Source organism: Hibiscus syriacus, unplaced genomic scaffold, assembly GCF_006381635.1.
Source record: "Hibiscus syriacus cultivar Baekdansim isolate YM2019G1 unplaced genomic scaffold, ASM638163v2 tig00112215_pilon, whole genome shotgun sequence".
Classification (NCBI taxonomy): domain Eukaryota; kingdom Viridiplantae; phylum Streptophyta; class Magnoliopsida; order Malvales; family Malvaceae; genus Hibiscus; species Hibiscus syriacus.
In genome coordinates, this window is record NW_024063268.1 from 3535808 (window position 1) to 3561423 (window position 25616).

The window sequence follows — 25616 nt, forward strand, 5'->3', positions numbered from 1 at the left end:
TGTATTATTAGGGTTCTAGGAGAATGTTGAATAGAGAACCAAAAAACCTCATTATTTGGGCCCTATGAACAAGTAAAAAGAGTTGCCGTGTTTGATTTTGTAGTCCACTGTTTGTTGTAATAATTTGCAATGCTAAATTGGGTTCATGTCAGCTAGATGAAGTGTTTATGTAAACCCAAGAGCTTAATAAGTTTTTTGGTTTAGTGCTACAGGGAAATGTCCAGCTGTGAGCTTCAAATTGAACATCAAGTTGATTAAGTCGTAATCTTGCTATCGTTAATAGATCATCACTGTTCATTGAAGAAGAAGAAGACTCACATCACTAAAAAAAGGTTAACGGAGTCATCAAAAAATAACGAAAGGTAACGGCAAAGACAGAAATGAAAACGAAATAAAAATTCGATGATTGTATTACAAGCTTCTAAGGTGGGTGACCAAAACGCAAATGCCCTAAAAGTTTGGGGACTATCTATATACTTTACCCTTTAAATTATTAATATGTTTGGCGTGACACATGCGACATGAAATCTTTAACATATGTAATAAGAAAAGATACTTTATTGTATTTCTCAGAACATGAAATCAACACCAAAAGCTAGTCGACTTGCATGTTTTCAGGGAAAGGGATTGAAGCGCAGCAATGGTAATAACCATTCTCATCATACTTAAATCTTTGTGAAAGATGAGCCTCGCGTATGAGATACTCGCCCCATTCCTCCGATCCGAACTGCTTGAAAATGCCGCGTGCATTGAACGAATCCGACTTCGCCTTCCGATTTCCCCTCCTTTTCCGATGCTTCGCGTTCATGACAGTGGCATGCAACTGAAATGAAACAGAGGATAACGTTAGTATTTTTTAGACCAAAGGGAAAGGAAAATCATACGAACTAAAAAGAACAAGTACGTTTCATACAAGGCACAAGAGTTTGTTTATCGACTTCTAGATACGATTCTTTCCACTTTCTTTCGACTTATTTCCTTCCCTCACAGCAGTCTAAATAGGTTTACAGGAAATTAGGTTGTCGTTCAATGTTGACTTACGAATATTTAAGAAATGGTGCTGTCTTTATGATTTAGAGGACTCTTGCTCGAGGAGGGAAAACCATCAGATGGACAAAACCCAGACAAGGCAAAGGGGAAGCCAAAGACTGACTTAAGGCACTAGGGTCCCTGCCATGTTGGAAGAGTTCAACACTTTGCAGCTTTTCTCAAGGTGCATCCATGGTGATGTATACCTTTTTAAACTACGTTCATTCTTATGGAGCTTTATGGAGAGAACAATGTTTCATGGAGCAAGAATTGATGACATGTCCACTTATTGTTTGTTCATATAATAGGCATTACCGTACAAAGGAGTAATAAAATATCTATGTTAGTTTCCTCTCTAATACAGATTGATCCAAGTAAATGAGTATCATGCAAAAGAGGTCAACCTGAAGGAAATGAAGGGCAGAGCATGCCCAAAAGGTGAATAGACCATGGAAGTAAAGACTATAATCTCATTATGCGGGTATATTTGAACAAAAACAAATCGATAACTACACAGATCACAAAGCATTTAATATAATGGAAAAAGGAAAACTTGACAAAACATAAAGAAGACCGGAAGTCTTACCTTTAACTCATGTCCGATATCTCTTTCTAGAACAAGCCCAACCTCAACAAAAGCATCAATAATAACTTCTACGAAAAGTCAAGGGATTCAAAAGAGAATATTCACACACACACACACGCACACGCACAAAGTTTAAAGAGAAAAGAACATGATTGTTGTTTTTCCATTTTCAAATTTCAATTGCAGAAATAAAAGAAACAGAAATACTGAAGCGAGGAGTGGTAGGGATTGATGATCCTTTATGCTCTCTGTGTGGTAGGGATATGGAATCAGTTTCGCATCTATTTTTGCATTGCGAGGTAGTATGGGGTCTGTGGGCCAGATTATTGAATATTTGGAATTTGTCCTTTGTGATTCCAAAGAATATCATGGACTTTTTAAATTTGTGGGATGATTTACTTCCGAATTCTTTGATATGGAAATTTATTCCAGGGGCGTTGATGTGGTCAGTGTGGAAATGCAGAAACGAGGTTATTTTTCAGAAAGTTAAGCTGGATGTGGTGAGACTGTTCTTTATTGTCCGTTTTAGAATAGCTTCCTGGTTTGTTACAAAGTTCAAGGATGTGAATATTCCTTTAGACTCTCTTGTGGGAGATTTAAAACTTGCGGATTTTGGTGGGAAGACAAGGAAATGGCAACTCTAAACCAATTTGCTGGGTTCCTCCTCCGGATGGGTTCTTAAAGCTCAATGTTGATGGAGTGATGGTAAAGGGTTGGGATAAGGGAGGTATTGGTGGTTTGATTCGGGACAATAAAGGTGTGTTGCTTCAATGGTTTTCAGAAAGAGTTGGGGGTGGTTTTCCTATCTTGGCAGAATTATTGGCGATTAAGAGGGGGTTATGTCTTTTGGAAGATTTAAGTTTTGTCCCTAATCGGAGGTTTATTCTTGAATCTGATTCAAGCAATGCCCTAAAGTGGATCAAGAATCCGGGTTTATGCACTCCTATGTTTCAAGTATTGGTGAAGGAGATAGTCTCTCTTATGGCAGGGAAGGATATCATTATCAAGCATATTTTGAGGGCTGCAAATTGGGAAGCTGACAAATTAGCTAAGGATGGGATAGGGTGATGTAATGGTTTCTGTCTGCTTGTATTGAGGAGTAGATAATTTTATTTCCTATGTTTAGCTGTTGTGTTTAAGTTTTATGTAATTTCTGGTGGTGTTTGCAGATGTTTAGGGTATGCCTTTGTTGTACTTTGTTTCATCTAATAAATTCTAGGCACTCTTTTCCCCCTTTCCTTGTCCTTCATGTTACTTTTATAACATGAAGGTTGAAAAAAGGGGGTTTTTAATGAGGCCTAATCTTCTATCAAAAAAAAAAAAGAAACAGAAATACTAAAACTGGGGAAATAGGATACGACAGGCACGTGAAAGTCGATTTTCACTACCAATTTCTTCTACAGGAGCATAGATGACTCGGGCTCTGTCCAAAGAACCTTTCATGCAATCCTGCAATAAAATCGATGATCAATGAACTCGAGCATGCGTATCACTACCTTAAGGAAACTTATGAAAGAGTCAATGCTGTCCGAGTTGGCAAACTAATGGCTCAAAAAGTATTAGCCTATTCACAAGTCAAAATCAAAGAAAGCCAGAGGCATAACATCTGGGTTATGAGAAACTTACCAAACCCTTAAGTCTTACAAACAGAGGTCGATTATCCAAGGCATCCATTACTTTTGGGGCGATACTCTGGGTAGGGGGAGCACATTATATTAAGCACCACCAGAATCAAATAATATCCAACTGACGATCTATTCAAGAGAATTTACCTTCAATACTTCTGCCGCTAAACCAACTCGTTCTTTGTTCCACAACTTCAACATGAGCACCGTCAGGTGAAATGTTTTAGGTTTAATAAATATGGACTTTTCAATTCTCAAATCTGTCAAGTGCAATATACACCAGCAAGGTTTGTTAAAGCAAAAGGAAGAAAAAAACAATTATATTACAACTTAATAATCAACAACAAAGTTGCACGACTATGGCTTACAATCCCTAAATTGTAGGTTTAATATAAAGTGCAATGGTTCACAAACTTCTAAACATGAAAATTTCATAAGTCTGGAACCTTGGTGAAGTTTACAAATGATTCAGTACTAATACTTGGAATAGCCAAAAGGTGTATGCATGTATATGAACATATGAAATGCACCAAGCTACAAATTTAGATTCTAATATCTAATTGGAAATTTTAGAAGAAAAAACAGGCATCAAGGAAACAGATTGTTTGCTTGCCTGATGATTTAGAAGACTTCGATTCTTTAAGTTCTTTAGGTTCATAACTAACAAGAGGAATGCCACTTATGTCCACCTTAACGCTTTCCCTATCATCCGCAACTTTAAGTTCAACTGCGACAGCAGACCCTTTACCTAACTGCTGATCCTGAGCATCACTTTCAGAAGCATCTCCGTCTGAGTTGCCTTCTTGATTCTCACCCGCCCAAGTATCATTGATTCCTAATATGGAATTTTGAAAGTTGACAAGCTTGTCAACCAACTCAGGGTGTATGGCTAATGGAAGAGACACAAAGTGAGAGTAATCAAGACTTGGGGTCTTAACCGCCTGTAATATGGAAACAATCACCTCAAAAAGATTATTGACCGTTAGTCATCAAGTTGCTGAAGAAAACAAGACATTGATCACCAGAACAATGTCTCATGTTTTTCAATTAAATATTTCAAAAATAGCAATCATAAAATACAGGAAAATAGCTGACTAACCTCATCAATTATATGTTGTATCTCTTTTGAAGCTTTGGTTACACTATCAGCAGAGCTGCCTTCAATGACTGCAAGCAATAACCATTCAAAGGAAATAACCCATTGAAATTAATTTAATGAATTCGCATATGAAGGACCATTCAACCTAACTTGGGGTTCAAGAATAGTTTTTATTCACCATACCATGAACAACGCAGGCCAATTTAAGCTTAAACTCTTAAGTGAAGGTTCAATAATAATTTTTATTCACTAACATCATCTAGATAAGTTTGACACTGCTCAGGTTAAAATTCTGGAAAAATGTGATACAAACAAAAGAGTTAGAGGAATTAAAAAACAAAATCTTACTAATAGCATCCTCTTGCTTTGATGACGGAAGGATAATCTGAACTCCTGTCTCCTTTTCAATCTTTTCCTTTGTAGATTCCCTGCAAAGGATATAATAAAATTAAAAAAATAATAAAATTAGAAATGAAATTAAAGGTATGTAATGCTTGGATGCTGAGCTCCATACTCTTTTCCTCTTACAAATCGAATCACGGAGGCCCCAACCTGCTTATCAAGCATAGACAAAAAAAAGGCAATCTAAGCTTCTGCGGGGAAAAGGTCAAATACCTAGAGTAGAACAAAAAATAAAGCATGAACAGAAAGGTAAAGCAGGCACTACGGTAGAATCAAGAAAAGTTCAAAAGCTTGTAGTGCATTATTCCTACAAGGAAGTTCTACTCTAGAATCATTTTCTCCAGGATCAGCAGGCATAAAAATTCAACTGAGATTAGGAAAGTTCTTAATAGTTAAATCCTCTTCTCCAGCAAGGACCAAAGACTGCAATGTGCATCGAAAAAGGCAAGAGAACTTTGCCATGTTTAACAATTTAGCTTTACCTCAACAGAAAGTGAGTGCTTTGCAGCAGAAAGCACTGCCTTTTTTTATTGACTCATCCTTGATATCATCCTCCAGGGACTTAGGACTGACAGTTGCATCAATAAGTACAGTTGTTGATTCATTTACTTCTTGCATTTGACTTCCAGTTTCTGATTTGACTTTGACATCCTTTATCACAGGCTCTGCAAATTAACACATAGACTCTATAGACCACATAAAATAGACATAAACCAACAAAAGATACAACTATCAAGCGAATCTTCTGCCAAGAAGTATAATGCTCCCAAAACTGCTAGATTGTAAAAAACCATAAATAGCAATCTAAGTAACAAAAATGGTTCTCAAATCTTTATTTAATCCAGAAATTGACAAGAAATTTACCTGAATTGAAGCATTTGAGATTTTGTTAAAACACTGTTATTAGTCAGACCAACAAACAAATGTATAATTACATCAACTATCGAGCAAGATTAAATCCTAACCGTGATTAACATACATACATACGATGAACATCATCCAAAAAGGATATGAGAGAGAATAAAAACATTACGTAGTTCAAAAACAAGAAATACCTTCAAGGGAACTAGCTTGAGCACATATTGGTCTCCATACAGGAGTACCTTTCCTTCTTTTCTTTTTGTCCATTGTGCCTGGCATATCTTTCGTCCCACCTATCCTCAAATCAAGGCTCAATTTTTCATAAGAATATTTTCCCTGTCAATGAATTGATATTACTTTAATGAACCTTACAACCTTGCAAATTTCATCTTTCCACCTCTACAACATTTATGGTCTAACCAATTTTAGCAGAGTTTAGGCAGAAAGGAAAGCATACATTCAGTTCCCTTTTTTCTGTAGCATAAGAAAACTTGGACAGCATAATGCAGATCAAGCCACTAAATTCAGGGGGGGGGGGAATAATTTCTGTAACATGCTTTCAAAATTCTTTTACTTTTCCAAACTTAATGGGGTCTTATACCTATTCAACCCAGTGACCAAACATAGACTTCCTTGGCTAACCAAAAGTTCAATATATCTTTCAAACGCAATAAAGTACTTCATAATCCTTCGCAGACAGAACAAAAAAGATCAACCTAACATACTTGGGACGGAAGAAAAGAAGTGAATCACATTGCTGATACAAGGGAATCTCTAAAAGCCTGCACGTCAAGGTTGAATAGCTACCAAGCTCACCATTTTTTACGAACATATCATCTAGGTTTCAAACACTGTTCGAGTCTTGTCAAAGCTACAACATATACCATAAAGTTTACTTGATTGTCACTTTAAACACATAAATCATCGTCTCACCCTCATAAAACACCTCCGTGAATGGAGCCACATCAACCAAAGCAAGCATACCAGCGACATGGAAGACTCAAAGGGTAAGAATACGATGTAAATGTTTGCAATAAGGTCTTATTACTTAAGATGATTGCACTACCTTACATAAAGATTTAAAAAGAACCTTAAAACAAAGCTTAAAAGGGGGAACAAACATGAAATCGTGATGCTCTGAAGTCTTAACACATTCACAGAGATTAAAACCTGAAAATAGTTAACCGGCTTCGAATTGAAATAAGTATTTGTGAACCTCAATAAACGGTCAGCTCTGCATAGATAATAATTACTGAATTAACACATTATTTATTAAAAAAATATAGGTTTCCAGCGATTGAAAGCATCGTGTTTCATTTATTTCATCTGTGCGTCGCTTGAATCAATTAAACTTTAAACAACCTAAGATACTGAGACAGAAACAACGGCGTGAATTGAAATGAAAGCGTACATATAAACTGCTTAGCAGATAGGAAAATGCAATAACTAAAAGACGCATGTAAGGTTTCAAACTAAACCTTGAGGAAAACGAGAAACCAAATTCTAAATTTTCATCTTACTTCGAAAGAAATCTGACATGGACGATTTTAAAGTTAAAGTTCTATCTTTTTATTTTAGGGAGGGTTTTCTTGTTTACAGAGTTTAATTATTTTTTCCCTTCTCAGTTTCTCAGTAAACAAACAGAGGGTTAAGTAAAAGAAGCGTACCTGAAAAGAGACTTGCAAGCTATCATTCGAATTTTCTTTTTCTGGCTCTGCTCCTTATCCTTTGAACTTCAACAAGTTTTTGAGGGTTTTCGAGGTCTTCTGCTTCGTGCTTTTAAAAATTTGCTTAGGTTGAGATTTTACTAATTATTATCATTTCGGTAATGTTACGTTTAATACGTATTTAATTTACAAAGTTGCATAATTATTGGATGATTTACAGATATATAGTAAAAAAAAATTAAAATGTTGTATTGGTGTTTTTATTTCTTAAAATATAACAAAAATTACAGTAAATTTAAAGACTAAATGAAAGTATGGTGTCTTCACTGTTTAAAATAATACTTTGAATTAAAAAATTGAATACAGTATGATTATATGGCATCTTTATTGTTCAATTTTTTTAATTAAAAAATTCAAGACTCTATACTTGCATGACATTTTCATTGTTCATGATATTTTTCAAATAAAAAATTGGGGACGTCATACTTACACGGCGTTTCACTGTTCAATTCACGTTTCAACAAGCCTCACGGGCAAGCGAGTGAGAGGCCGGGGGCAGTCTGCAGCAGCTTTTTTTGGGTGTGCAGAATTATAATTGCATGCACGTGATTTTGGGCAGCAATTATAATTGCATGCACGTGATTTTTTGGGCAACAATTATTTGGGTAAAATTTTGCTCATATTTGGTACCTAATAATGTTGCAAAAATTTTTCAATTATATTTAGAGTGGGTGAGAACTGAAGTGAAGTGAAGAGAAGAGAAAGGATAAGAGAATGAAGGAAGGAAGGAGGAGGGAAGGAGGGAGGAGGGAAGGAGGGAGGAGGGAAGGGAGGAAGGAAGGGAGGAAGGAAGGAGGAAGGAGGAAGGAGGAAGGAGGAAGGAAGGAAGGAAGGAAAAAAAATCATATTTGATTCGAAGGTATTTTTTTAAAATGATTTTTAGTTTGTTGTTATTGTTTAAATCAATTAGTTAATTTATATTATTTTTAGATAAAATTGTTCTTGTTTGAATTAATGTTTAGATTAATTGTTGTATGTCAGTTTATTTTTATTATTATAAATAAATGTTAATTATTATTAATATTTTATGGAAGTTATCAAACTCCTCTATTGAGATTACAAAATTAACACATCACTAGTTTTATGTCAAAATGAATTGGTATGAATTTATTTGCTTATTATAAAATAAATTATGTAGTTTTATGTTGACATGATCTTATTTAAGGTTGTTTGTATTCATTGTAAGATATTGTGGAATCATTTCGACATTGAGGGATGGGGAATAATTACCCACACGATCTTATTATTACATTCTTGGATATGGCAGGATTTTATTATGTCACATTTATTCGTGGTTATAAACTAATCCCTAGATTGATTACTGCATTAATTGAAAGGTGGTGACTAGAAACCCATTATTTTCATTTGCCATACAGAGAATGCACCATTACTCTAGAAGATGTGGTTATGCAAATCGGAGCCATGGTAAATGAAAGCCATTGATTGCTCATATTGAACTCAATGCTCAACAGCTTTGCTTAAAATATCTTAGGAATGTGTCATACGTGAGAGATAAAAAGTTCTCGTATAAAAATGACTTGGTTGGAGAAGGAATTTCAAATAACCAATTATAGTACAGTAGAAGAGATTAAGCGTGGAGCTCGAGCATATCTTATGCAACTCATTTACTATTTTTTTTACAACACTGTCTCCTATGCCAACTTACAGTCCCACGAGAGAACATAGTGGTGACTGTTTTTTTACAACACCGTCTCCTATGCATGTTGTGACTGATGTGGTGACCGACGATGAATAAGATCTCATTCAATTACAAAGGCTACAACGAGATCGACAACCACCAAGGATTATTATTTCACGACACTCCGACATGGACAAAAATTAAGGAAAAATGATTTCATGCACTTTTTTTCAATGTTTGAATAAATGACATTTATTGTGTGTTTTTAAAGTGAATTAATGTTTTAATTTTACCATTTGAGGTGTATTTAAATACTAACTATAATTTCTGTCACTATCAAAATATTAAAATAAAAATAGACATATATAAGTGTTCAAGTACAAATAGTTCAAATAGACAGATACAAACGTTCAAGTACAAATAATTCAAATATCAAAATATTAAAACGTTCATTCGAATTCAACTACAAAACATTCTAAATACAAGAACTTAATGAAATCATTGAAGCATGTATTTTGGTCGATTAAGACATTTTTTCTTTGAATGTCCTTCACCCCTACAGAGACTATATCTCTTTGGTTGTCTTGCCTCTCTATAATTAAGATCCATACTAGTGTGGATAAAAGTTGATTGAGGTCTTCCTGTAACCCCCTAGACCCGGCCTATGCGTTTCGACTAAGTCTAGTGGATCACATACATGATTCTTGAAGACATTTTCTGAAACCGTTATTCAATCATTGTAAAATCACATTATAAATGACATGATATTATACTATCAAAACCCAACTCATAAATATAATACCAATAAGTAAAAAAATTAATTTAAAACATGTCTTAAAAATCAAAATCACGATAAACCGAATATTAATAGCAAAAGTGTAATCACTATAAAATCCAATACTTTAAAATAAGGTCCATGTCACCAAAATAAAGTCAACCTGAATGATAAAAACATTACAATCAAATATACTTCAAGAGATATGTTGATCCTCCAAGTGCTCAATCCGAGGTATCTAACCAACAATATCTGAAAGGGGGAAAAAACATTTTCGAAAGGTGAGCTAGGCTCAGTGTGTCCCACATTACCATAAAATCACAATAGGTACAATAAACGAGTAATAGTTCAGTAAACCATCATAATTTCATAATAGAGTTTAACTTTTGAAAATCATAGTTTAAACCCTTTTCTTGTGCACCATCCGCAGTTTCCAAAACTGCGTCCATATAGCTTACTTTAAGCACATAGCAAAAAGGAAGCCAACCTAAGGATAGGCTTTAGAGCTTGTATCCTTAAGTTCGTAAGTCCATATAGCTTACCTTAAGCACACAGCAAAGGAAGCCAACCTAATGAAGCATCTTGGGCCCGCGAGTCTACCCAAGAGTCACATTAGGTCCGTACTGTTTATTAGCTTGATCAGAGCTATACCATTGTAATTCAATCTAACCCTAAATCAATATTTTCAATCAATATAATTTATGCAATAAGCATAATTTCCATAAATTCGTAATCATATATAGGTGAAAACCAATAATCATATATCAGTCATTGTCCATAAACCATCAATAAACAGTAAATCGTAGCTTTCAATGTACCATATTTCAAAACAAATAAAATAATTAAATAGTACTTAGGGAACACACCTCGATAATAGGTTCAAATAGTAGATTTACTGATTGCTGGTTTCACCACGCTCTGCTACAGTTTTCGAACGTGGTTTAACTGATCTAGAAGAGTTGGGTCGAGCTTTCGAATGATCCGGAAAGTCTCTTATACCTTCAAATAATAATAATTTATTAGCCCCAAATCTTATCTAATTGTTCAAAGCTAAAATTCTTAAGTATATAAGTATTTTCAGGGTTTGACTATCAATTTGGAGGATTTCGAGTCTGAATTTGGTCAAACGAATTGCGGAATCGGAATCAAGACATCGAAAAACATAAAGTATGACTTTTCGAAAATTTAAATTCTTGGTCAAAGTCAAAGTCAACCACTTTGACCGTCGATTTGGAGGCCTTCGGGTTTGAATTTGACAAAACGGACTTCGGAAACGGATTAGGGACGTCGAAAACTATCAGAATAGGTATACTCGGAAAAGATTAACGGTCGTTTAATGGTCGGTCAAAGCCATTTTAAGTTTTGGTCAAAGGAGGTCAACGGTCACGGTCAACGGTCAACGGTCGGGTTTTTTCAGCTTCCACTCTCCCTGCGGCGGCGCGTGTGGCGCGTGAGACCTCCTCTGGGGCTCTAAAAATCCCGGAAAAATTTCTAAAAATTATTTTGAGCGATTTCGAGATACTTACAAAGATTGGTTCAAATTTTTGAACGACGGAGAGCTCGATTTCAACTCGGCCAAATCTTTGACTGCTCCACCTCCTCACGCGCCGTTGTTGACTGAGACCGAGGATGACACCGGCGGACTCGAAACAACACAAGGAACACGATGGTGTAGGAGGTGTCGTAAACGGAGCAACGATCGGCGGTGAATTTAAGATTTTCCCGGCGATAGAGCTAAAAAAAACGTCGATGCTTTGACTTGAAATTCCCGACGTTTGGCAGCGTTTCGCTTCAATTAATTTAAGGGGATTGTTCCTGACTCGATAACGAACACGATGGTGATTTCAAAACGACGATCGGAATTCAGACGACGTCGGGATCTAAGTCGGAAACCGGCGTAGGGGGAAGGGAATTTGGGAGCAATTGAGGTGTGGTTTTCTGTTTTGAAACATAAAACCACGTTTATAACATAACATACCTAACTTTCTTGGGTAAATTCAGGGCTTGGTCCCTAAATTTTCTTTAACTCTAAAACAAGCTCCAAGTTTTAAAATATTTCAATTTAGTCCCCACAATTTATCGATTTTCACAATTAAAACCTCCAATTTCAATTAAATATTATTTTGAAAATATCCGGTTGTTACACTTCCCTTTAGTTCTCTACGAATTTATTTATTCGGTAGCCATTTGTCATGCTCCGCTAGTGGCCAATATTGTGAATTTGTGATCGGTGGAAACTCACAACTATATATATTTAATATCGTATGCAAATTAAAGCATTTATCCGTAAAGGTGTACGGATCAACCCCTACAGACATACATGCAGTAACTGCATAGGTAAATGGATATTGCCATGCCTAGAACCGACCACAGTCACACCTCCGAATCCGAAAATCAACTCAAAATATTTCTTTGTGTCCTCCTTCGTTGTTGCATATGGATTTAACATCAAAAGTCTGATTAAGTTAGTCAAACTAGTGAACATTTATCAAGGTTGACTTATCCACATTGTCTTGCATTTTTCTCACAAGGTCAGGAAACCAACGTTGTCATCTATTTATCATGGACTCGATTTCCTCCCCTTTATTGCTCCAAACCTTAGCTAACCTATAGTATGACTCTTTCACCAAGCTTGCAATTGGGAGATAGTGTGTCCCTTTTAGTACTCCATTTATGGCATCTACAAGGTTTGTTAAACCAACTTTTGATTTTGAAATGACATGAATTTTTAAATGATTTAAGTTGTTAAAATTTACATTTCACAATTTAATAAAGAATTTTTCATAAACGATTTTAAAGTGTTTTTAAGTGTGAAAAATAATCATAAGTGTTCTTGATTATTTTCAAATATTGTGAGTTTTGTTTTAAAGCTCGAAACACTTGTATTTTAGCCAAAACCCCTCATAGTCTCGAAATCATGGTTTTAATATTGAGACTGGTGGTTGAGTATCAATACTCATTCAAATAGTATCGATACCAAGGGTTCAATGACTATAAATTTGATCATTAGAATGCTCGGTCTCAATACCAACATATCAGTATCGATACCAAATGTGCAGGTGAGCATTAAATGCTCAAAATTAAAGATTTCAACGGCTCAAATCAATCCCCAACTGCCCTCAACGACTAGATTAATGTTATAAGACATAAAATGGACCAAGATTTAAATGGAGAACAACAAGAAAGTCAATTGAAAAATCAAACCAACATCAATGGAGTTTTAAAGAAAAAATTGTCAAATTCTTTGTAACACACTTGTGAGCACTACATTGTTAAATTTTCTCAAATGTGATTTTTGGTTAGTGCTTAATTTGTGCAAACATATTTTCTTTTGTGAGGTTTTTCTTTTGTTTGCTAACTTTGTAATTACTCTTAGGGAGAGTGTGTATTAAATGTTTTAGGGTATAAACCTTGAAGTGTTTGTAAGATTACACATTGTCCTTAAAGGTTTACAAATCTAGTGGATTTAAGAAATCCTTAATGTGGATGCTAAGGTAGTAGATGTAGACTTTGTTTTAGAAAGTTGAACCACTCTAAATTACTTGTGCAAAATTTTTATTTTTTGATAGCTTCCACCACAAATTCTTTTAAAGGCCAATTCACCCCCTCTTGGCTATTTCAGTTGATCAATATAACTATCAATTGGTATCAGAGCGGGTCTCTATCGACAGTTTAACAACCTTGAGAAGATAATAGGAGATATCTATCAATATTCTCTATCAACCAAGAAAGATGGCTTCAACTTCTAGCTCTTATTATGTTGATGATTCTCAACCGGTCAACAAGCCACCTTATTTCAATGGTACAAATTATGTCTATTGGAAGAATATGATAATTCTCTTCATTCAAGCATATGATTTAGGAGCTTGGGAGTCTACCATGAAGGGTCATTCTACTCCAACTAGAGTTTTGGCAGAATTGAGTGAATAAGAGAAGAAAGAATTCCAACTAAATGCTAAGGCCATGCATATTTTGTTTTGTGCATTAGGACTAGGTGAATATGGGAAAATCTCTTATTGTTCAAATGCCAAGGAGATTTGTGACAAGCTCCAAGTCACTAATGAAGGAATCGATGAAGTAAGGGAAATGAAAATCAGTCTTCTCAACCATAACTATGAGAATTTCAAGATGAAATCGGATAAAGACATTAAAGCTATGACATATATATTTTCCATAATTGTAAATGTCCTTAAGAGATATAGAAATTCTTGTGAGGAAGATGATTTACTCTCTTCCAAAATCTTGACAATCAAAGAAGATGACAATCATCAAAGCAAAGAACCTAAAGTCATTCAATATTAACGAACTTATCGGTTCTTTGATAACTCGTAAGTTGATGATAAAATAAGAGGAGCAAGAAGAATAAAAGAAAGAATAGGGAAAGAATGAGAATAAGAAAAAGGATGTTGGTATTGCTTTCAAATCCACCAATGAACACAAAGAATATTCAACTGAAAAGGTGTATGATGAAGATGAAGAGATGGTCAAGTTTTTCAAGAAATTCAAGAGATTCATGTCATCCAAAGAAAAAGAAATGAAGTATGAATCGAAGAATGAGAATGATCTTACCATATGCTACCATTTCAAAAAATCGGGATGCTTTAAGTATGATTGTCTCCACTTAAAGAAGAAAGGATCAAGCAAGCCAAAGAAGAAGGCTTTTATGGCTACATGGAGTGATGAAGACTCCACCTATGATGAAGAGGATGAAGTAGCCAATATTTTCCTCATGGACATCCAAAAAGATTCAAATGTATCATCTAACTCATCTTATTCAAATTCACATACATTTGATGAGTTGCAAGATGCCTATGATGAATTAGTTTTATAATGTGAAGTCATGATCTCAAAATACAAAAAGATTCATTCAAAGTTGAAAATCGAAAATGACTCACTTTCTAAGAATAATAGAGAACTTGAAATCCAAGTCAATGATTTGCAAGAAAAATTAAATGTTTTTGAGAAAAAGAATTTAGACTTGCAAAACTTGTTTTCCAAAGTTCATGAGAATTATCAAAGGAAAATTGATGATCTTAAGAAAGAAAAATCTAATTTTGAAAAAATTATTAAAAGTAAATTTGAAAGAGGAGATCGCTTAAAATCAAATTTTGTCAAAAATGGCTTTTACAATAGACATACTTATTCCCCCAAATTTTATAAAAGAAAAATGTTTAAGAGTATATGGGTCCCTAAAGGACTCATTGCTACTAAAAATTTGGATATCATATCTTTATGGATATCTAAGGGGACTAGATTGTTAAAAACTAACATGTATGGACCCAAAAAGATTTGGGTACCAAAAATTGCATAATTGTCTATTGTAAGTGTGTTAGAGCTATGGTGAGTGAAGTCAAGCTATTTTGGAGCTCCAAAAACACACTAAGGAAGAAAACTTGAAGAAAGGAAGACTTAACCAATCAATCTTACTTCAAGTGGTAAAATGTTTCAATTTCATGCATTTCTATGTTTTTTTTGTTATTATACTTATTTTTGTGTTTGCTTGTATGTCTCCACCTAGTGATTTATTACATTTAGTAAGGGGGAGTTAATATTGCATGAATTGGATTCTTGTGGCCTTATATGTTCAATTTGATAACTTATGGCCTTAAATTCTTTTTGGTAAGTTTTGGACCTTGTTTGATATAGCTAATAATTTCCTCAAAAATCCATAACATACACTTTAGTAAAGTACATAGAAAAACATTAAATTTAGTATCAAATCTTTATATATAGTGTCTAAATAAGTTTCTAGTGCTTCCTATAGTCTTAAAATCATTAGTTGCTTATTGTAGAATGCTTTAAGGGTTTAAAATGTCATTTTTGGCATTTCCAGGATGTTGGTATCGAGACCGTTCTATCGAGTATCGAGATCGTAATTCCAGTAGCCAAAATTGGTATCAAAATCGCCTTTCAGTATCGATACTAGCAGGAGAGTCACAAGACCGCCTGTCCCGGTATCGAGACCAGTCCTTGTATGCGTTAAAATGAGTTGTTTTCCCCAAAACTCACATTTTTAAAATTTTTCAAAACCAGCACCTCCTCTAAAAAAATCTCACTTCTCCACTTCGATTAATCACAATTGTGTGCCAAATTCCTTGTTCCTTCATTATTTAGAGTGGGTTAGCATCATCATCATCACAATTTCTCTTCAAAACGTTAAGGTAATCAATTTTTAGACCCATTTGTTATTTTTTTCAAAATTTATGTTAAAAATTGCTTTTAATTCATTTTGTTAAGTTCCTTTTGAATCTAGAAATGTGTTATAAGTTGTTTGAACACATATTCATTGCTTTAACAACATGTGTCTCTAAAAAAATCAAAAATTTTCAATTTATGAATTTATTTAAACTTATGCAATTATTGAACAAAATTGATGAAATTAATTAGTTTATGGGTTGTATTATATGTGTTTTTATTGTAGAAGGATAACTCATTCACCAATATTTTCTTAGAACCATTGTTTTAGATTTGTTCACCAAGTGTTCGACAAAATTCCTAAAAGAGTTCTCTCTTGTTTATAGCCACTATTTTTGTCCAATATGCCTTCTAGAACTAATTTGAAACATCTTAGGACTACTGACACTACTAAACTTGGTCAATCCTTAAATACCACTAGTTTTGAAAATGTATAATTATAATCCCCTTGAACTCTTCAATAGCTTTTTCAAAATAAAATCTCTTCGATCTGAACGTATCATTGATCCAAACTTTCTTATGTCTAGGGATTATCAATTTTCTATTTTTGAAACCTTTGTCACTTGGGGTTGTTAGATTTGTTTAACATGCCTCCTTTAGCCAATCTTAATCTCGTTCGAGCTTTCTTATCGAATGTTATTCTTATTCATGAGGAGGAGGATGTAAAAAAAGTTGTAGGGATTGAGTCATACCTCATGGAAAAAACTTTCACTTTAGTCCCACTTCAATTGCCTCTTTTTAAAAACCAATAACGATGATGGTCCTTTTAAAGTAAATGCTCATGTTCCTATGGAGCGTTTTCCAAATAATAACCCTACCTCTCTTGATTTTCCTGATCGTCTCCTTTTACTCCTCATTACATGGTTTTTCTGTCCTTCCGGTAGTATAGTTATACATATGCGCGCTTAAGATTATTGCTGGTTTTATCATATTAAGAATGATATCCGTCCTAATTTTACCATGATCATTTTTCTTGAGCTTTTCGATGCCGTGTCTAAAGGGACAAACTATGCCAAAACTCTTCCCTATAATTGTATCCTTAGTTAAATATTTAGGGATAAGCTTAAAGTGTCCACCAGTATGACCTCTCAAATTCATCTCGTTAGTATCATCGATCTTAAATTGACCCACAAGGCCAATTGGGATTTTGATATAAGAACTGGTGAGTGGCGTGCTTTTAAACAACATCTCAAGGATGTAGTTGAGGAATAAGAAAATGAAATGGATGAGCCACTAATTCCCCCACCTCAAGAGGATATTTTGATAAAGACCACGTATGGTTATATGGTTTAAAGCTCTGGGAACATAAATACTCTCTTGGACACGTTTGAGTCTATTGTGGATCGTCACTTGGATGCGCTTAAGCATGACATTCGTTCGATATGCCATCACTTGATGCCTTCATCTCCTTCTCCACCGCATTTGGAAGAATAGACATACTTATGATGCTTTTAGGATTATTGCATTATGACTTGTTTTCATGCACTTTATGGATTCTATTTTAGCACTTTATATTGCTTTATCTTTGATGCTATTTTATTTTGGTACTTTATGTTTGAAATACTCTAGTGATGAATTTATGCTTATTTGATCTTTTTAAACTTGTTTATTTTATGTTAAGCATGAAATTGATCTTTTAAACTTGTTGAATATTTAAGTTCCCTATTGTACTAACATATTTTCTCTTTTAAAGCTAAATTTGATTTTGTTATAAAAAAGGGGAGAGAAATATGTGTAAGTGTAAAATTTATTAGCCAAAAATTATTTTACTTAGGAGGAGATTTTATTTTTCACAAAACTAAATTGACAAATCATTTTTAAAGCTAAAGCAAATTTTCACAAATGGTTTTGTTATATAAAAAAATAGGGAGATCGTTGAACTAACTTTTGATTTTGATAAAACATTAATTTTTAAATGATTTAAGTTATTAAAATTTGTATTTCACAATTTTATAAAGAATTTGTCAAAAATGATTTTAAAGTGTTTTTAAGTGTGAAAAATAATCATAAGTGTTCTTGAGTATTTCCAACTATTGTAAGTTTTATTTTAAAGCTCAAAACACTAGTATTTTAGCCAAAACCCATCCCAACCTTGAGATTAGTGTGATAATCTCGCTACTAAAGTCTATAAGACTTTTCAATCTCGAGACCATGGTCCTAGTATCGAGACCGATGGTTGAGTATCGATACTCATTTAAACATTATCGATACCAAGGGTTCAACGGTTATAAATTTGACCGTTAGGATGCTCGATCTCAATACCAACATCTCATTATCGATACCAAATATGTAGGTGAGCATTAAATGTTGAAAATTAATGATTCCAATGGCTTAAATTAATCCCCAACAGCTTCATACAACTACATTGATGTTAGAAGACATAAAAGGGACCAAGATTCAAATGGAGAACAAGAAGAAAGTCAATTGCATGATCAAACCAACATCAATAGAGTTTTAGAGAAAAATTGTCAAATTCTTTGTAACACACTTGTGAACTACATTGTTAAATTTCCTCAAGTGTGATTTTTGGTGAGTGCTTAACTTGTGCAAACATATTTGCCTTTGTGAGGTTTTTATTTTATTTTCTAAATTTGTAATTACTCTTAGGGAGAGTATGCAATCAAGGTTTTGGGGTATAAACCTTGACGTGTTTGTAAGGTTACACTTTGTACTTAAAGGTTTACAAATCTAGTTAATTTGAGAAATCCCTAGTGTGAATGTCAAGATAGTGGATTTAGACTTTGGTTTAGAAAGTCGAACCACTTTAAATTCCTTGTGCAAAATTTTTGATAGCTTCAACTACAAATTCTTTTAAAGGCCAATTCACCCCCTCTTGGTCATTTCGGTTGATCGATATAGCTATCAAGGTTGGTTATCATTTATTCGTATATTCGACCTTCATCATATGATTGAGCCTATTTTTCCCTTCTGATGTTGTTTGCCCACATCCAAACATTTTTATCATAAAACTTCAAATACTTTAACTTCCTTTTAAATTTTGGTCGCAATAGTTCATATCATGTTTCATCATATATGATGTTAACATCAAGAAAAACCAAAATGTACAAATATATACGCATATATAATTGAGATTGACATAATGAAACTTACTTATACTTAAAACTTCAAAGAAAATGTGGTGATTTTTTCACATTTCCCAACTATTCTTACCAATATGGCGTACACAGTACGTGGGATATGCATGTGGAAGTGTCCAACGACTTCCTGATCATTCAATTGTAGCTAAAATACCTTTTTCTCTATTAGATATCAGGAAAACACCATCTTATTAAACAACATACTCACATAAATTACTCAAAAAGAAGTTCTAAGACTCTGTTGACTCTTTATCAACAATTGCAAATGCAATCGGGAAGATATTTTGGTCACCATCTTGTGCAACTGTTATCAACAATACATGTTTGTATCTTCCGTATAACCATATCCCATCAAATTGGACCATACATTTGTAAAATAGAAATCCTTCGATGTGTGGCTTGAATTCCCAAAATACCACAACTCAACCTTATCAATTTTATGCATCCAAGGTTTGATACTTTACTATAGTCCTCGTGATAAAATATTGCATTGCTTGTAATAAAGTTGGTAGCTCATTATAGGAGTTATCGTAATCACCAAACACTAACTTCTTTGCCTTCTCCTTTGCATGCTAAACCTTGGCGTATTTTATTTGATATCCAAATTGGTTCTTAATAGATGCTTTTATCACTGAAATGGGAACCCTTAGATTTGATCAACCAACATCTTCACATTTTCACATATTACGTTCGAGTCCAATTATCAGTGCTCTTGTTGGATGGAATTTCGTAAACATGTGTGATTTTGATTGTACTTTGTGATCACCCAATCATTTTTCCTCTGAAGTTAGACACTCCATATTTAACACATTTTATAAACAAAATTCTCGGACTGGATTGTACAACAATGAACTCCATGTTGTTTTTGATGCAATACTCTTCAATTGCCAATGCAACTTCCTCTTTTTCATTAGATTGAAACCCAACTGATAAGTCATGAGAGTTACCCAAAATTAATTGTGTCATATCGAGAAATTCAGGTGCCCTCATCATATCATAATATATTAAGTTCATGTGAGCGGGAGGTTAATAGAATTTAATTGCATCATCATTAGAAATAAATTCACTACCATTGAAAATAGGGTCATCACCAATCAAATCGAGATCCTCTTTATCATCATCGCTAGAATCGACAAGTGTTTTCCCCCATCAACCTTGAAGGTTCTCAACGTCAACATCAACATTTAGATCAACATGTACGTATGTCAAAGGGTAACCATATGGATAAAATGCACTCGATGTCTCACTTTCTAACATTACAACTATTGAGTTAATCGATCGGATAAATCGGCCAAGAGGGGGTGAATTGGCAATTAAAATTTTGGTGGAAGCTTTGACAGAAAATTAAAAAGATTTGCACAACGATTTAGAGTGGTTTGACTTTCTCAACCAAAGTCTACGTCCACTACCTTAGCTATCCACACTAAGGATTTTCCACAAATTCACTAATTTGTCTTTATTTTGAGGACAAATAGTAACCTTACAACTCCCTCAAGAATTATACCCCAAATTCTTGAGAACACTCTCTTAAAGAGAAAATTAAAAATTTCTCAAACTTAACAGAAAAACCTCACAAGGTAGAATGTTTGCATAATTCTAGAACAAGGAAAGAACACTCAAAGATAAATACAATTGAGCACAAAGTGTGTTCTTGAAAGCAAAATGAAAATTGAATGAAAATTTGCTTGAATTTCTCAAACTTGATGTATGATGCTTTCTCTCTTAATTCTTTCTCAATTCTTGACGATCAAAGGCTTCAAAACTTGTTTAAATACAACATGGATAGACTCTTCTACCACTAAAGTTCTTTTATTAATACTCGATAAACTTTGGAATTTAAGGAATTACCCAGAAAAATTCCTTCATCACTTTTAGCATCAAATTTTCCAAGATTGTCTTTACCGTTGTTTAAAACAAAACATTTACATCCAAAAGGATAAAAATAGATAATGTTAGGCTTCTTATTTTTGAAAATTTCATATGGAGTTTTCTTTAAAATAGGCCTAATCATTACTCGATTAATAATATAACAAGCGGTATTTGTGGCTTCCACCCAAAAATATTTTGGCAAATTGTTTTCACAAAGCATGGTTCTAGCCATTTCTTCTAAAGTTCTGTTTTTCCTCTCAACAACTCCATTTTGTTGAGTGATTCTAGGTGCTGAAAAAAATATGGCTAATCCCATTTGAATTACAAAAATTGGTAAATCCAAGATTTTCAAATTCCGTACCATGATCACTCTTAACACTTGAAATGGAGTAATCTTTTTCGTTTTGGATTACTTTTGAAAAAGTGATAAAATGTTCTAATGCTTCATCTTTAGTACTTAAGAATAGAACCCAAGTATATCTAGAATAGTCATCTACCAAGACAAATGCATATTGTTTTCCACCCAAGCTAGTAGTCTTAATTGGCCCAAAAAGATATATATGGATCAATTGTAATACTCTACTAGTTGATACATCATTAATGGATTTAAAGGAAACTTTATTTTATTTTCCTTTTGAGCATGCATCACATATTTTATCTTGATCAAATTTTAGCTTTGCAACTAGGCATAAATTAGTCATATTAATAGAATCTAAATGCACCATGTAAATGTTTCCTATTCTATGACCAATGAGCATAATCTTATTAAATGCAACGTCAATAACTTTACAACCATTTGTTTCAAACAAGACATTATATTCTTTATCACATAATTTACTTATACTTAGTAGATTATGCTTTAACTCATTCACATAGAATACTTTTTCCTATTTGTATGGAAGAGATATTACCTATAGTACCTATACCTTCAATGTAACCTTTTGAGTTATCACCAAAGGTTACCACTACTCCATTTTTGTCTTTAAGCTCTGTAAACTGGCTCTTATCTCCGGTCATGTGTCTTGAGCATCCACTATCAAGGAACCATGAGTTTGAACTTGTACTTCGTGCCTTGTAGCAATGCTTCTTTTCCTACAAACATAGATTAATTTTTTATTTTTGGTACCCAAATTCTTTTGGGTCCATATTCATTAGTCCTTAAAATCCTAGTCCCCTTTGGTATCCATTTGTTTAGGATATCCTTATCCTTAGTAGTATTGTGTCCTTTATGAACCCATATACTTCTAACGATTTTACCATTAGAGGTTGTTTGGGGACCTATATGATTGTAATATTTAAAATTCTTTATAATATAGTTGGATTTTGAACTTTCTCTTTTTTCAAATCGTTTTGACCCAACTCTATTGAAAGAAGCTTTAAGATCATCAATTTTCTTTTGATGATCGTCATTTACTCTTGAAAGTAAGTTATGCAAATCAATATTTTTCTTTTCAAACTCATCTAATTTGATTTGCAAATTTTTAATCTTACGCTCAAGATCAATGTTGGTCTTGGATATGAGATCTTTTTCGGTTTTCAGTTTTGAAATATCTTTTTTGTATTTTTAAAACAATTTTTCATAATATGAAGCCAACCCATTATATTCATCTAATAACTCATCAAAAGAATAATCTTCTAAATCAAATGAGTTAGAGGTTACCTGAGAATCTTCCCTGGTGGCCATCAAGCATAGGTTTACTACTTCTTGTTCTTCTTCATTGGATGATTCATCATCGCTCCAAGTAGCCATGTGTGCTTTATGTTTCTTCTTTGAATGACCATTCTTCATTAATTGTGGGCAATCGTATTTGACATGCCCGGACTTTTTGCATTCATAGCAAATAATAGGGTCCTTCTCATTTGGTTCATTTTTGAAGTCTTCATTTCATTTGAATTTTCTTCCTCTGTTGGGCTTCATTAGTTTTCTGAACCGTTTAGCTAATAATGCCATTTCTACATCGTCGTCATCGTCATCATCATCATAATTACTCTCATCTTTTGTGGATTTGAGAGCAACACCAACATTCTTTTTTTTCTCAGTCTCCTTCTTTGTGTCACCCTTCTTCTCGAGGTCTACCTCATCTTGAATCATCATTTTATGAGTGAGGAGAGAACCAATGAGCTCATAGAGAGTTAAAGACTTTAATTTTTTAGCTTCGATAATCGCAGTCTTCTTCGATTGCCAAGCTTTTAGAAGAGAATAAATTATCTTCCTCACAAGTTTCTCGTTGGGGATTATTTCTCCAAACGCCTTGAGGCCGTTTACAATCACCGAGAATCTATCCATCATAGCTTTGATGTCTTCATCTAGTTTCATCCTGAAATTTTCATAGCTATGAGTAAGAAGATTGATTTTAGATTCATTTACCTCGTTAGTTCCTTCATAAGTGACCTGTAGTTTATCCCATATCTCCTTGGTCGTTGTACAAGATGAAATTCTCACGTATTCATCTGGTCCAAGTGCACAGAAAAGAATATGGATAGCTTTTGAGTTGAGTTGGAATAATCACGTCTCTTCTTCACTCCACATATTCGAATTTGTGGATGATTCGGAGTATCCGTTCATCATGATTTCCATGCTCCCATGTCACTTACCTGAATGAAGAACTTCATCATATTCTTCCAATAGGCATAATTAGCACCATTGAAGAAAGAAGACTTGTTGACGGGCTGAGAATCAAGAACGAAGTCGAAGTTTGATGTCGAGGTCATTGATGACTTGAATATCGATCTAACTCTTCCCGAATCTACTCAAGAGGTGGTAAAACCTTCAAATGAGTATAGCTCTGATACCAATTGTCGAGTTAATCGATCGGATAAATAGGTCAAGAGGAGGTGAATTGGCAATTAAAATTTTGGTCGAAGCTTTGACAGAAAATTGAAAAGATTTGCACAAGAATTTAGAGTGGTTCGACTTTCTCAACCAAAGTCTACGTCCACTACCTTAGCTATCAACACTAAGGATTTTTCACAAATTCACAAATTTGTCTTTTTTAGGACAAAGAGTAACCTTACAACTCCCTCAAGAATTATACCCCAAATTCTTGAGAACACTCTCTCTCAAAGAGAAAATTACAAATTTTGCAAACTTAACAGATAAACCTCACAATGTAGAATGTTTGCACAATTCTAAAACAAGGAAAGAACACTCAAAGATAAATATAATTGAGCACAAAGTGTGTTCTTGAAAGCAAAATGAAAATTGAATGAAAATTAGCTTGAATTTCTCAAACTTGATGTTTGATGCTTTCTCTCTTGATTTTTTTCTCAATTCTTGATGATCAAAGGCTTCAGAACTTGTTTAAATACACCTGGGTGAATTCAGATCGTTGGTAATCAAATTGGTGATAATAGAGTCGTTGTAGTGTGAAAATCCACTTGAAAAAGTTGTTGGGAGCGTATGGATATTGGTACCCCTTCAATGGGTATCGGTACTACCTGTATAAAATTCAAATATTTATACTGTTATAAAACCAAGGGTATTGGTACCTTTCAAGGGGGTATCGATACATCTGTGTAAATAGGTATCGGTACCTCACATGGTATCGGTACCCATTTTGCATTCTATTTTTCTCGGAGCCAAAATCAACACAAGGGATATCGGTACCTTTGACATAGGTATCGGTACCTCTGTACATAAGGGTATCAATACCCTATGGGGTATCCATACCGTTTTTGCATTCCATGTTTGAGGGGTATCGGTACCTCTTAAGAAGGTATCGGTACCTCCCTATTTAAAACTCATTTTTGACTTGATTTTGGTTTGAAATACTTTGTAAAAATTGTTCCAAAAATATTAAGTATAAATCACAAATTTTCATTAAGGAGTAAAAATTGATCTTTGAAAACTTGGAGTAATATTTTTCATATTTGAATAATTGAATCGAATATAATTTTGAATCGAATATAAAATCTTACAAGTCAATCTTAAAATTCCTTTACACTTTTGTTATATCGAAATATCAAAATGTTTTCCCAACAACAACAAAATTATTTCTAGACTGATATGCCCGGTCCTCAATCCCACTGTCGAAACCCATTTGAGATGAATTTTCAAATATGATTTTGGATGAGCCGAGAACATTATATATCTCGCACACCTCAACATATAACTCAATAATTTGAGTATTTGTTGATTCATGTACTGCAATCATGCGACCAACATCACTATCATCTCGAATAGATATTGTAGAATATTTGATTGAATTGTAACATGTCTTCCACCTGTACCGCAAACCATCAGTCTTAGCTCCAATTTTCATTTTTTATCATCTCCTTTAATTGTTAACGCCTGATGTCCCTTTTAAACATCATGTTCATAGGGCTTTCAGATTCAAATACAACATCGACATCAAATTTCAAAAATTTTCAATTGTAATGGGCAATCATTAAAAACTTATTGCTCATTTTCTCTGTATGTTCAAACACATATATATTTTGAATCAAAATACATAAATCAAAATAAATATACTATTATCATACTTAATTACAACTAATAAATAATAATAAATTTAAAACATAATACTTGAAAATCACTAAATTTTTAAACAAATATAATACAAACTACTTGAAAATACTAAAATTTTAAACAAAATTAAGCCAACTTACTTGCTTGAACAAAAAATTCTACCAAACTCCAAATCTTCTTTCCTTGTTATTTTTTGCTCCAAATCTACTGAAATTACTATTTTCATCAAGTTTTCTTGCCTTT

General features: G+C 33.7%; 1 pseudogene; it reads right to left on the reverse strand.

The window, feature by feature from the left end:
• Positions 1-381: 381 nt before the first annotated feature.
• LOC120175743 lies at positions 382-7382 on the reverse strand (annotated as a pseudogene).
• Between the last annotated feature and the right edge of the window lie 18234 nt (positions 7383-25616).